The sequence below is a fragment of the Brachyhypopomus gauderio genome, chromosome 3, assembly GCF_052324685.1.
Source record: "Brachyhypopomus gauderio isolate BG-103 chromosome 3, BGAUD_0.2, whole genome shotgun sequence".
Taxonomy (NCBI): Eukaryota; Metazoa; Chordata; class Actinopteri; order Gymnotiformes; family Hypopomidae; genus Brachyhypopomus; species Brachyhypopomus gauderio.
In genome coordinates this window covers 1,921,163-1,934,791 of record NC_135213.1, presented here as the reverse complement: position 1 = coordinate 1,934,791, position 13,629 = coordinate 1,921,163, and positions in this window count along the sequence as shown.

Here is a 13,629-nt window from a genome sequence, read left to right as displayed (position 1 = left end):
ATTGTAAATAATATCTCAAATAACCCTGATCCGGGCAAGGGTTTAGGCATCAGGCATGTGTGACAGGCAGGGAGTGTCAAGAAGCAATCACGCCAAGTTTCAGGGAAAAGGAGGATTTAATAATAAATGTGCACCAACTAAAGACCCGTGACATTATCCAAATTAAGGATACAATAACCGGCAGTCAACTGGTATAAAGACAAGACATATACAGACAGACAAATGACCGTCAGGTGAAGGGGATCATAGGCCCCGCCCACCTGAGGGACAAACACAATGTAACAAAAACAGGACAACTGCTGCTGTGGATGGCAGTTTAACTTATTCATAAGATGGTCCACAGACATTTTCAGAAGCCACTGCAGATACAGGCGAGGGGTAGGTCTGAGGGGTTTGTTTGATGGTCTTTATTCTCCATTGTGGTGGTAAAATTCACATTTTGTCTTTCTGTCATCATATTCATCAGTATACATATATCACACTTATACATATATAGTATACATATATCAGTATATACAATGTGATCACTCTTAGTAATGGATAGAATGGAAATCACTTTATTAACATTTATATGACATTACGTTAGGCCTATTACATATTGTATGCTTTACTTGCTTGTAGGCTCCCTCTCTCTGATTATGAGGTGATTATGAGGTGTGTGTGTGTGTGTGTGTGTGTGTGTGTGTGTGTGTGTGTGTGTGTGTGTGTGTGTGTGAGTGTGTGACACACTCCAAAGTGTTTGACAGCTCTAGACACTGAAACATGATTCTTAGAGTGTAAAGAAAATAAGTCTGTATGGTCTCTGAAATGAGACTACAACATGGACACCAATGAAACCTAAATATGCACAAGATATATTGAAAATTCAAGACACAGGAGCACATAAACATCAAAGCTATGAAACTCAACCTTTCATTGCAAATGGGAATTATGTTCATTCCTAATGGGTGGATGTCAGTGTGAATGTGCTAAATCAGCTTCCACAACAGTGCTGTCCACATGAGAGGGTAAAAAAGTAAAATGTAAATGTGCCATATTTTGTCAATTGTGATTTTTCACCACAATCGAAATTTGTCCTCCGCTTTTACCCATCTGTGCAGTTAGAACACACACACACACTAGTGATTACTTGGGGGCTGTGGATCACACGTGCCCAGAGCGGTGGGCAGCCTTAGCCCGGCGCCCATGGAGCAGTTGAGGTTAGGTGCCTTGCTCAAGGGCACCTCAGTCATGGCCCCAGGTTTGGGAATCAAACCCACTATCCTCTGGTCACAAGACCAGTTTCCAACCACCAGGCCATGACTGCCCATGGTCTAACTGTCACTGCAAGTTCTCAACATGGTAAGAACTTTGAGCTATGAACGCAGGTTGATATATATGCACAGTGAGGTTGTAACTATATACAATATGTGAGATACTGTAAAGGAATTAAGACCAAAATATGAAGATATTTAAATAATTTAAAATGACAATATTTAAATTATTTCAACTGAAGAAGAAACACCACATGATCAAATAAATGTTCAGGAAACTGTGCTTGGCTCTTCAACACCTGTGAATGGTTAATGGTTTTACCACTGCTGTTACACCAAAATGTAGAAACAGAAATGTGATGTGTTCATACAGGAAACCACAGGTTGAACTGCATCTCAGTGTGGGAACCAGCCATCTTCAGCCTTCATTATTTGCAATAAATGTATTTAAGTAAATAAAATGAATGTGCTCTTCCTGATGGTCACATGTCATTCATCATGAAACCCAGCCCAGTCTGAAGGATAGACTGCAGGATTTGCAGTGAGGTGATGCTCCAATCACTGTGGTGGGACTGCTGGATGGAGATCAGTTTGTATATTATGACAGTAACTTCAAGAGGATGATTCACAAGACAGAGTGAATAGAGAAACATAAGGATGAAGATTACTGGATCAGTGAAACATTGATTAATCAGAAACATGAAGAGATCTTCAACATCAGTGTGGTTACTGTAATTGAGCAATTTAATCAGATTAAAGGTGAGGATGAACTCACTCAACATTCATCACTGATTCAGCTCAACTAAATAAAACAACAACTGCAATAATAATAATTATTATAATTACTGGACATTTACAAAAAGATAAATCATAATAGAATTAACATTGGCAAATATATTCAAGATTGAAAGATTAAAACTCTTTAATCTATAATGAAACTGTAAAATGAGCAGATAACATTGAAAATCAGTATGATACCACACTTACTGTTCTGTTACTACATATTGCCAACACACAGGAGAACGACACACCTACTTCATGTGTGTGAGGACTGTATGTAGGTCCTGCATGAGGTCCTGCATGAAGATAGCTGAACCACACACCTACTGAGTGGAAGGACATGAAATATCAGTCTCCCCTCTGATTTCTATCAGGCAGTGACAGAAAAGTGGTAGAAGATGATTTTATCTACATGAAACCCTCATCTATCTCAGACACAAGACCAAGACTCTTAAAGATCGGCATGAACCACATGTCCCTATGCAGGCATCCTCAACAGATGTTAATCTACTTTTTGTTTTATTTAATATTTAAATAATTTGCACAATATTTATTTGTTAGTAATATTATTTCATTAATGACTGTCATCATGAAATCAGGTTTATCTTTTCTTTGTGAATATTTTTGACTCCTTCTCTTGTTTTCGAACTGCACCTGTCCTCTACCTGCCCCTCCCCTCTACCTGCCCCTCTCCTCTATCTGCCCCTCCCCTCTACTCTCTTTATCTCCTCTCTTGCTTGACCCTGTGCTTCAACCCAGTAAGTTGAATTTATGACTGCATGTTTTAGTGTAAATAATATGTTCAGATAGTTTCCAGAGATCTTATGTGGTGAGACTCAGTCTTGCTCCTCTGTCCCATTTTCCCTCTGGAAAATGCTATCAAGTGTTCAGTTTAATAACAGCAAGTTTCAATATACAGACAAGAAAAGACAGGAAGCTACAGTTATTAACATCTTAAGTGATCCCAAGACATTTTTAATGATAGACAGTTGTGTCAAGGGCGGATTAAAGATAGTCTGGGCCCCTGGGCAAAGAGTTGCACAGGACCCCCCACCCCCGCGCACCGCCCCTCCCCAAAAACATAAATAAATTAATACATTAAACAACCTGTCACAAACTAACCCTAACTCAAGAGTCTATTTTATATATGTTTCTTTCTACTCTTCTTTCTTGCAAAGTCATCCACTAATTCATCAAAATTAAGTTGTCTGACCAAATCTGATTCAATGGCCAGAAGTGACAGTGAGTTCAGGTGGTTTTGGCGCATCCTAATCCTGAGTTCATTCTTAATACGAGCCAGATTGGAGAATGAACGCTCCCCTTCACAATGTGTGATGGGCACAGTCAAAACAAGTCTAAGTGCTATGTAGACATTTGGAATGGTTGACTGTAAATGGACTCCATTGTACTTTCCCGACATGTTACTTGCTTTATCAAATGACTGGCCCCTACAGTTGGATAAGTCTAGGCCCAGATTCTCCACCATAGCAACGACACACTCTGCCAAACTAGAAAACGCTCAACTACATGTCCGTCATTATTAACAAACCTGAAAATAAAAGTAAGTTGGTCCACATGAGCAAGGTCTGGAGTGGAGTCAACTATAACAGAGAAGTATTTTGATTCTTTGATCTCATTAACAATTGCCTGTTTTGTTCTCTGTCCCATCAAATGGATAAATTCTTCACACAATGTTGATGATAAGTAGGACACAGAACCTTTTCCCTTACCTCCAAACCTTTGCAGGTGCTCAGCTAGGAATGGGTCAAATTTGGCTAAGAGTTCTATGATGCCCAAAAAATTACCATTGTGGGCTGATCCTAATAGCTCATCATCTCCCCTGAAAGCAAGTCCCCTCTCCCCCAAAAACTGGATGACTGCAACAACTCTTTTCAAAACTTCCCGCCAGTATTGTCTTTCTGCATCAATTTGTTTGACAATATCAGAATCAATTGTTGCTGTGCCTCTGGAGCGATTATATAATGCTACAATCACAAAATTGTAGAACCAGATACAATATGTAATAAAAAAGGCTGACCTATAACTATTTAGCTATAAATTGTTGTTATTGTAAATGTATTGTATGTATGTACTATTATAAAGCTTACACTTCTACTATTATCAATACTGTAATATGCAAATTACAATAAGCTTTTAAAAAAGCTGTGAGTTGCTAGTTAGCAACATTACACTAGCCTTGAAAAAGGCTGTGAACCTTTCAAAGTAGTAAATATAGTAATGTAATATTATATCATGTATTATAATATAATATATAAGTCTTTGAAAAGACTATGAAAAGAATGTAACAGAATATATGCAATATAGTATAGTATAATATAAAAATATTTATATATATATATATTATAAAATAATATAATGCAGTATAAAGGTCAATGAGCCTTTAAAAAGGCTGCTGGTTGCTGATCTGGTAATAGCAAGGTAAAAGTTGTAGTAAAAGCACAGAGCAAGTTCGCAAGCTGAACTGTCTGAATGTGAGGAGTTTTGATACTGGCAGGGGGTTTTATATAGATCTTGCATATTCACTTGGATATTCTCACAACACCTGATTGGCTCAAAGCCTCGTGTGTGTGTGTGTGTGTGTGTGTGTGTTTCTCTGCAGGGGTTCACACAGTACAGCTGATATATGGTTGTGAGCTGGATGATGTGGAACCTCATCAGTCTTGATCTGAACACACACACCTGGACTGCAGATAATGATGAAGCTGTTATTTCCAAATATAAGTGGGATGCTAGTAGCTAGACTGACCAGTCTACAGACTACTTGGAGAGACCACAAGTACAGAGTGGTTACACACATGTGGTTTTGGCACTCTGGAGAGGACAGGTAGAGTGTGACTTTTTTACTTTAGCAGAATGCCAGAAAAGAAAAGCCACGAACATAAAATATACAGAAACCAGAACCCTTGTGGTTCACGGATCTGTATACCTTGGTGCTATTGAGAACCATCTTGCGCTCCATCAGTTTTTTTGGAACCCCGGAATGTAGCCTCAACTGAGGGTGTAGGCAGCACAACTCAAGTGAAAGATAGTGACAATGTAATGGTTGGCTCCAGCGCTAGACTGCTATCGGCCACCAGAGGGAGCCGATGGGCTAATCAGGCTAGATGAGCCACACCTGTTCATTAGCCTTTATAAGAAGCTCACTTGAACGCACTTGTTATAGAGACTTGCTCTGTTGTTGTCTCTTTGATTTTATTTTACTCTTTGAAATCTAAAGACAAGTTTGCCTTCCTCCTTTGTGTTTCTTTTTTTGGCTACTACTTGTGTTGAAGTGTAGTTCTGTTTCTGCCTCATTGTTTCAGAGTAGTGATGGCAAAACGAGGCTTCATGAACCAATGGGGCTTTCCAGCTAAAAGGTTCATTACCCGAAGCCTCGTTGACTCGTTCTCACTAGTGACACCTGCTGTGCAAAATAAAGGTCTGAGTGGGACAGCGTGTGTGAAGCTTTAAATGTTGTGGGGTCAGAATAATGCACACTGGCAGAATAATATAATGCACCTAAAAATATCAGTGATGCGCTCACTAGCATCAGCGACTCAATAAAATAATTTATTTAAAATTTGCGCTGCGCATTAATTTGTCCTAGCTCTGGGTTCGCTGGGTGCTCCACCACCTCTAACAATGGCACGGCATCCCTGTGCGCAACATTGTGCAAGACCCCACATGCCCTCACAATACGACACACCTTCTCTGACCGATACACGAGCTTCCCCCAGTCCTGTCCAGCCAAGTCGCCACTGGCTTTTCAGTTGCCCAATCACCCTCTCCACGACTGACCGGGTGGAGAATGGAGAGAATGTATCTCCGCTCCCGGTCAGTCTGTGGATTACAAAGGGTCATCAGCCACGTCTTGACCACGTAGCTGCTGTTTCCTAAGTAATTTAACAATTACCCATGTTTAAAATGAATTATTCTAAGCTGGAAATGTCAAATGCTTTTATTTAAATGCTTACATTTTGTTGCTTACCAAGAAGCCACCCGTCATGCGCTCTGCTAGCTTGTAATCTTATCCCAACCATGCAGTTTGTAAGGATGTACAAATCATTGGGTTGATCCAGGCCAATGTGCCACTACATTAGTAAGGCACATTTTTGCATCACAGATTATTTGCATGTTTATGGAATTAAAGTGCTTTCTATTCACATAAGCAAATTCCTCCTCAGATGGTGCCTTTATAGAAATGTGTGTGCAGTCGATCGCTCCGATTACATTAGGGAAACCGGCTATTGTGCAAATTGCGCTTTAATTGTATTTTTTTTTACTTTTTACTCCAGACCCGAAGATCAAACAGGAATTTAAAAAATCATAACCAATAATAGGATATACGCTAATTTATTGCAGATGTTTTTTAACAAATGAACAGTATTCCCTCCAAAAATAAACATTGTAAAGTGCGAGACATCCAGAGACAGCCACTATCAATCTCTCCTCCATTTTGCAATCGGAACAAATAATCAGTAGGAACCAAAATCAGAGGTGTGGTTTTGGAGGAGGGTGCAAACATACTTTCTGATTGGTAGTCGCCGCCGCGCGTCACTGCTCATTTGCATAAAGTTGAGCCAAGCTCAACTTGTTCGCGTCGTTCGAATCGCTCACTTCGCGCCGTGTCGCGTCGCTCACTCTCATTGAAAATGAATGACTTCTGGTCGCCGTGTCGCTCTCGTCGCTTTCTGTGTGAACGCACAGTTACTTAGCAAATCTAAGTTTCCTAGCTTTATTGGGTGCCGATAGCGCTTAGTTTGCAGTATCTACTCACAACGCCAATAGTTTAACGCGTTATCCAAAGTTGTTAGTGCGTAGCAGCAAATACGTCCTGTCCGCTCAACCACCAACTGGAAGAACAGAAAAAAATTACTCGCGCATCGAAGATTATAGCAACCTTTACTTGATTGTCAATTGGCCCATTATCTTACGCAGTGGGCAGTCCTACAAGCTATTTGGCCCGATTGGACAACATTTTGCGCAGTGGGCGCTCCCAAAGCTATTCGCCCGATTGCACAGCATTTTGCGCAGTGGGCGGTCTCACAAGTTAGTCTGCTCGCTGGTGAAATACTATAATTAATATGGATTTCCATTTTTATATTATTTATATGTATTATAAATTATCGTTTGAAACCTGGGTTACATAGGCGTCATACTCGACTGTTTGAGATGCGGGGCAAAAACTCAAAAGGAAGGATTGCTGGCTGAGGCGGTGAATCATGGACTCTGATTCCAGTTAAAGAATCAACACGCTGAGACAGAGAGATCTCCTTTTTTTTCTTTAATTGATGTTGCTCTTGACATCAATTGTAAAGTGTGTGGAAGTGCGTGGGTGTGTGTATGTGTGTGGTAACGTGTGTGACGTGTGTATGTGTGTGGTAACGTGTGTGACGTGTGGTCTGAAAATATACAGAAACAGTACAATGTATTAGAAGTTATAATCAGAATCTTATCCAGCAATTACGTTTAAACATTAATAAATAACTGCCATACGGGCCGCTTATCCAGCAATTACGTTTAAACATTAGTAAATAACTGCCATACGGGCCGCTTATCCAGCAATTACGTTTAAACATTAGTAAATAAATATGGGCAGAAGTTCGCCAGTAAGATTCCTTATCTAAATACAAAACACCACTTAAGTATAATACAGTAACAGAGAAATAATATGAGTGATGGAGAAATTACTTAACAGCATAACGTTAAAAGATATACACAACAACAATAGTTCGCTGTTTCAGGTTAGCTGCAATGCTACTAAACTAACGCGAGTCAACTCGACCTGCGAATATAATTCAGTTCAACACAAACCGCAACAATCATCAGAAGGTAGAAATCACTCACATTCCCTCAAGAACGCACACCCACGGAAAATATAGGAAATATGGAAATATGTGACAGCAATTTTCCCGACCCGTTCGGACTGCATTACTACCGTTGCCTAGGAGATGGTTTTACCTGTTGCGCTTTCTAACACAGCCGCCCACAAATGTCTGTCTTCAGGACATTTGAACTCCCAAAGAAAGCCCATCAGTTAGTACCATCCTCAGAGTCACTGAATCTGAGCAGTTGGATGAGCCGGGCAACAGGACGGACGTAGGTCCTCTCCTTAACTCGGACGGTGGCTGTTCTGATGTTCCCGTCTGCCCCAGGATGGATTTTGACCACCTTGCCTACTGGCCAGAGAGCTCGTGGGAGCTGTGGATCAACTATTAGAACAACCTGGTCCACGGCCAACTAGCCTCCATCGGTCTGCCACTTATATCGTCCCTGTAGGCTTGGCAGGTACCGCCGGATGAAGGTTGACCAGAATTTGTCTGCTAGCACCTGACTATGCTTCCATCGTCGTGTCCCCAGAATTCTGCTTGAGTCATACAGGGCCTGTGGCAATGAGGAATCACGACGTCCCATAAGTAGCACATGCGATGTAACTGGGTCAGGATCAGCAGCGTCAGCTGAGACATAACCGAGTGGTTTAGCATTTAGAATTCCTTCCACCTCAATGAGAACGGTGTACAGGACCGACTCCGGTACTGATTGATCTCGGAGGATGTCTCTGAGCGCAGTTTTGACAGACCGAACTTCTCGCTCCCAAGCCCCACCGAAATGCGGGGCACTTGGTGGGTTGAACTGGAAGGAGATCTTCTGTTTCGCTAACTGATCTCGCAGCTCAGGAGCCATGGCATAAAAGGCCTCCCGTAATTCCCGTTCTCCCCCAACGAAGTTGGTACCATTATCACACAGGAATTCAAATGGAGTGCCGCGCCTGGCTATAAATCTGCGCATGGACAGCAGGAAGGCATCCGTATCAAGACTTTCTAGAAGGTCGAGGTGGACGCACCTAGTAGTTAAGCATTTGTATACAATCCCCCATCGCTTCTCGGTCCTGCGACCGATCTTCACAATGAATGGGCCGAAACAGTCCACTCCCGTGGAGTAAAATGGCGGTTTGTAGATGCGTAACCTGCAGAGTGGAAGGTCCGCCATCTTGGGAACATCTGGCTTGGCGCGCCAGAGCTGACACCCCCTACAGCTGCGCTGATGCCTCCGTATCGCTTCCCGGGCACGCAGGACCCAGTACAGCTGTCGCATCTCGGCCAACACCTGTTCGGGTCCCGGATGGAGAAGCTTGTCGTCGTAGTCCTGGATCAGCAGTTTAGTGACCTGGTGTGCTGGGTCCAGAATGATTGGATGGATAGCATCTGCTTCCAGATCCTCCGCACGCCGCAGCCTACCCCCAACGCGAAGTAATCCTGTGGCTTCATCATATTCGGGTGAGAGTGTGATTAGACGACTGTCAGCTGAAACAGGTCGACTGGCCTTGAGCGCCTTTAACTCCCCTGGGAAAGAGTCCTGCTGGGCCTGGGCCAGGATTAACTTCTCAGCCAGGATGTAGGTTGCAGCATTTGCAGTCTGGCAATCACCGGAGGTGGCCGCCCCATGAAGGGATGTGACAGTAGTCTGGACTAGCTCCTTCTATGTGCGGAACTGTGCCGGATCAGGTAGATCTGAGCTCCGAGCCTCAGATGTTGTACCGACAAAGGTGGACTTTTGGAGTTCGACGGAATCAGGTTCGTCATCCGCTGTTGCGGTCATAGCCGGCCACTGATCTGGAGGTTGACTGAGGAAATCTGGACCATTAATCCATCGGTGTGGATGCACCATGTCTGAGAGCTTCAAACCTCGAGTTATGTCATCTGCCGGATTCCTTGCCGAGTCCACATACCTCCAGCTGTCTACCTCAGTTAGTTTGAATCTCTGCGATACGCGTGCCAACAAAGACCTTGTAACGGCACGACTCTGACCTCAGCCATTGGAGCACCGTAGTGGAGTCTGACCAGAGAAACGTCTGATGAATTGATATGGTCAGCTCTGTCTGGATAAGCTTGGCAAGCTGGGCACCAGTGAGTGCAGCGCTAAGTTCCAGACGTGGCATACTAATGCGTTTCTTTGGTGCCACTCTTGATCTGGCTAGCACAAAGGAGGTGTAGACATAACCTTGGTCATCGACGGTGCGTATGTAGGCCACTGAACCATATGCTCTCTCTGACGCATCGCAGAAGATGTGAAGCTCCCTGGATGCAGTTGGCTCGTTGGCATAGGTCCATGCATAGGACCGTGGGAATTGGAGGTGGATGAGATCGGGAAGCTCCTTCACCCAGTTTGTCCACTGTTCTCTCAGAGACTGAGGTTCAATAAGATCATCCCAACCGATGTTTTGCCTCCAGATGTCCTGGATGATGACCTTAGCCCTGGTGAGGAAAGGATTAATAAAACCCAGTGGATCATACTGACTTGCTAGAGCTCTGTAGATGTTCCTCAGGGTAGGCTCAAGGTGGTCCACTGGACGGTGCTTGAAGCCTAGCGAGTCAGTGAGGCAGTTCCATTGGAGGCCCAAGGTTGACTCCTGCAGGTCGTTACTACCCTTAGACAACCAGCACTCACAGCTGTCTGATTTAGCTTCTGGGGGAAGGTGGCTGATTACTGCTGGTACATTACTCGCCCATTGCCGGAGATCAAATCCTCCTTCCATGAGTAGCTTGCATAGGTTGTCAATGAGAGCTTTGGCTTCTGCAGCAGATTGGGTGCTCTGAAGACAATTGTCCACATAGAAGGAGTGCTCGACAACGTCGATCAAGTTGGAATTGTCACAGTTATCTCGAATGTGGCGTTGGAGAGCATATACAGCACAACAAGGGCTACATGTAGTGCCGAATGGCAGCACTTGCCATTCATAAATTGTTGGCTCGTCTTCCCTCTGCATGTGCCTCCAGATGAACCTCAGCAATGGTGTGTCAAAGGGCTGCAAACGGATCTGATGGAACATCGCCTTTATGTCTCCGCTCACAGCGACCGAGTACTGACGGAATCTCAGGAGGACACCTAGTAGTGAAGGCCCTAGGGTTGGTCCAGGCAACAGGAGCTCATTCAGCGACTGCCCCCGGTATTGGAAGGAGCAGTCGAAAACGACCCTGTCCTTTCCATTGTGATGGACCATGTGGTGTGGTATAAACCACGACTCTGGTGACTGACTGGCTTCTTCTGGTGAGACCTTTTCCACATAGCCTGATGCCTCCAGTTTCTGGATCTCAGCACACTATGACTTAGCTTGTGTAGGGTTCTTAGCCAGCTTCCGCTCTATGCTGCGAAGCCTGGGAAGTACTGCTTCGGCAGGAGCCCAGAGAACCATGTCTGTCGTACGGCGAAGAAGGGGAGTGGCGTGGCGCGGAATATCAACTACTATCACTCTAGTGGTGGCTGTCTGGAGCAGAGTAAGAGCGCATTGGTTTTCCTTTGAACGAGTGACAACTTTCTCACTGTAGGGCAAGGTGTCCATTTGCCAAAGGCGTTCCACGTTCCTGAGAAGCTCGCTGGAAGCTGAGGCTGTGGTGATGTGCAGGCATTGTTGGACCCCAGGTGAGAGATGAACAGTATCGACTGGCCCTTGAAGAGACCAACCCAGCCTAGTGCAAATAGCAACAGGTCCGCCTGGTGGTCCTGCATGCACTGGTTGGACCGGAGTGATCAGGTGGGGCATATCAGACCCAATTAGGAGCAGTGGTTGTACGCGATTCACCGGGCATAAGGGAAGGTCCCTGAGATGTTTGTATTTCTGCTGCAGCACACCGACTGGATAAGTGTGTTCAGCAAGAGCCAACCCTTCAGCAGTGAAGGCGTGGGATATCAGGTGCTTCTCGTATGGTTGCAGTGGTGATGACACTTCCAAGGAGACTGATGCGCCGTTAAGTTGCTTAACGCTCTGGTGCACAGTCTGCAAAGGTAGAGTCTCTGGATGGCTGACGAGGTTGAGCTGTTGCACCACCTGAGGAAGGACGATACTCCTTTCGGACCCGTCATCGAGTACTGCGTAAGTCTCCATCTTTTGGTCACCGTTATGAAGGAGGACCTTGACCACCTTCAGCATTACTCTTTGAGACCTGTTGGGCCGATTAAGGTACACCTTCCGTTTGGTTTCCTGGACTGACTCATGCAAGATAGTGAGGTGCGTCTCCTTGCAGGTTTTACAGGGGCGCTTGAGTGTGCACCGGTCATCTGGGTGATTGCGTCCGCATTTTCGACACCGTTTACCATCCAGGAGCCACTTTAAGATTTGATCGGTGGTCAACTTCTTGAATTCTTCACAGGAATTAAGGTAGTGGTCCTGACTGTCACAGTATGGACAGAAAGGTTTCAGCTTGGGTTTGGCCTTCATCCGCGTAAGCTCTGCCGAAGATGACTCCCCCCTTGGTGCCCTGTCAGTTACATTGAAGCATGCAGTTCCTGGCTTCTCTTTAGGTTGAACAATTCGCTGATCCTTCCTAGCTGGTCGGGGGGTATTTGTCTGATACAGTGCTGCCGCTCTACTGGATATACGCTTTGCTTGTGACTTTGTCTGGAGCCAAGTAGCTAAGTCCAGAAGGGTGTATGTGCTGTCGGTACCAGTCTGCAGAACATCATATCGCAAGCAATGCTCAACAAAGCCATCACGGTAAGTGGGAGGCATCTTACTGAGCAGATGATCAACGTGGGAACCACAGTGGAGTTCGTATCCATTCTGTCCTTTAAGTGTCTTTAACATGCCTACCAAGGACTGGACTGATAAGGCGAATGAGTCAAAGGCCTCAGCGTCACCAATCTTTAGAGCAGGCGCATTGATGATGGCACCTAGCTCACTTTGGATCAACTGTCGTGGTTGCCCGTATTTATCTTGTAGAGCCTGTAGCGCACTAGTGAACGGTGCCGGGTCATGCATGTAAGCCTTAGCCAGCTGCAGCGTGCTTGGGAATTTGATGTGTCCTATCAACACTTGATATTTATATTGCTCACTGAGGTGAAGGCTGCCTCCCAGTACATTGTCTAGTGCAGTGGTTCCCAAACTTTTTCTGCCGTGCCCCCCTTTAGTAGATGAGAATATTTTTGCGCCCCCCCCCCCCCTTGACTAGGGATGTGTTGAAAACTTACAAAAACAATAGGTTCACAACTTTGGTCAAACATGAAAAAAATAAACTGCAAGAAACCTTTTAAATTGTTCAAGAATTCTAAATATAATTTAAAATAAATAAGGAGATGAAATAAGAGAAACAGCAATACATATGCACATGGACGTAATTTTGATTTCAAAAGTGGGGGGACATAGATTCGTCGCTATTTAAATATTTGGTTTTAACTGTAAAAACTGGGGGGGACCAAAGCCGGCTTTTGAAAAAGTGGGGGGGACATGTCCCCCCCCCGTCCCCCCCCCCCAAAATTACGTCCGTGCATATGCAGCTAGTTTGCAAGCGCAGACATCACGCAGAGCACAAAGCATGTAACGGCCAGAAATATGTGTACTGTCTCTTTAAGGGAGCGAGTTGAGCGCGCGTATGGAATATTGTTGTTTTATTTAGCTTTCTGCCGTAGACCGAGTCAGACCACTGCTCTTTATTTTATTTCTGTAAGTAATGCATTAAATGAGCTTTGGACAACTCACCAGTTCATGTATGAACAATGAAGTATTGCTGGAGCCCAGGTTTATTTTGGTAAACCAGCAAATAAACGGACTAAGTGGAATACCACCAGCGCGAGTATTAAGGTTGAACTAACACCAAAAAGC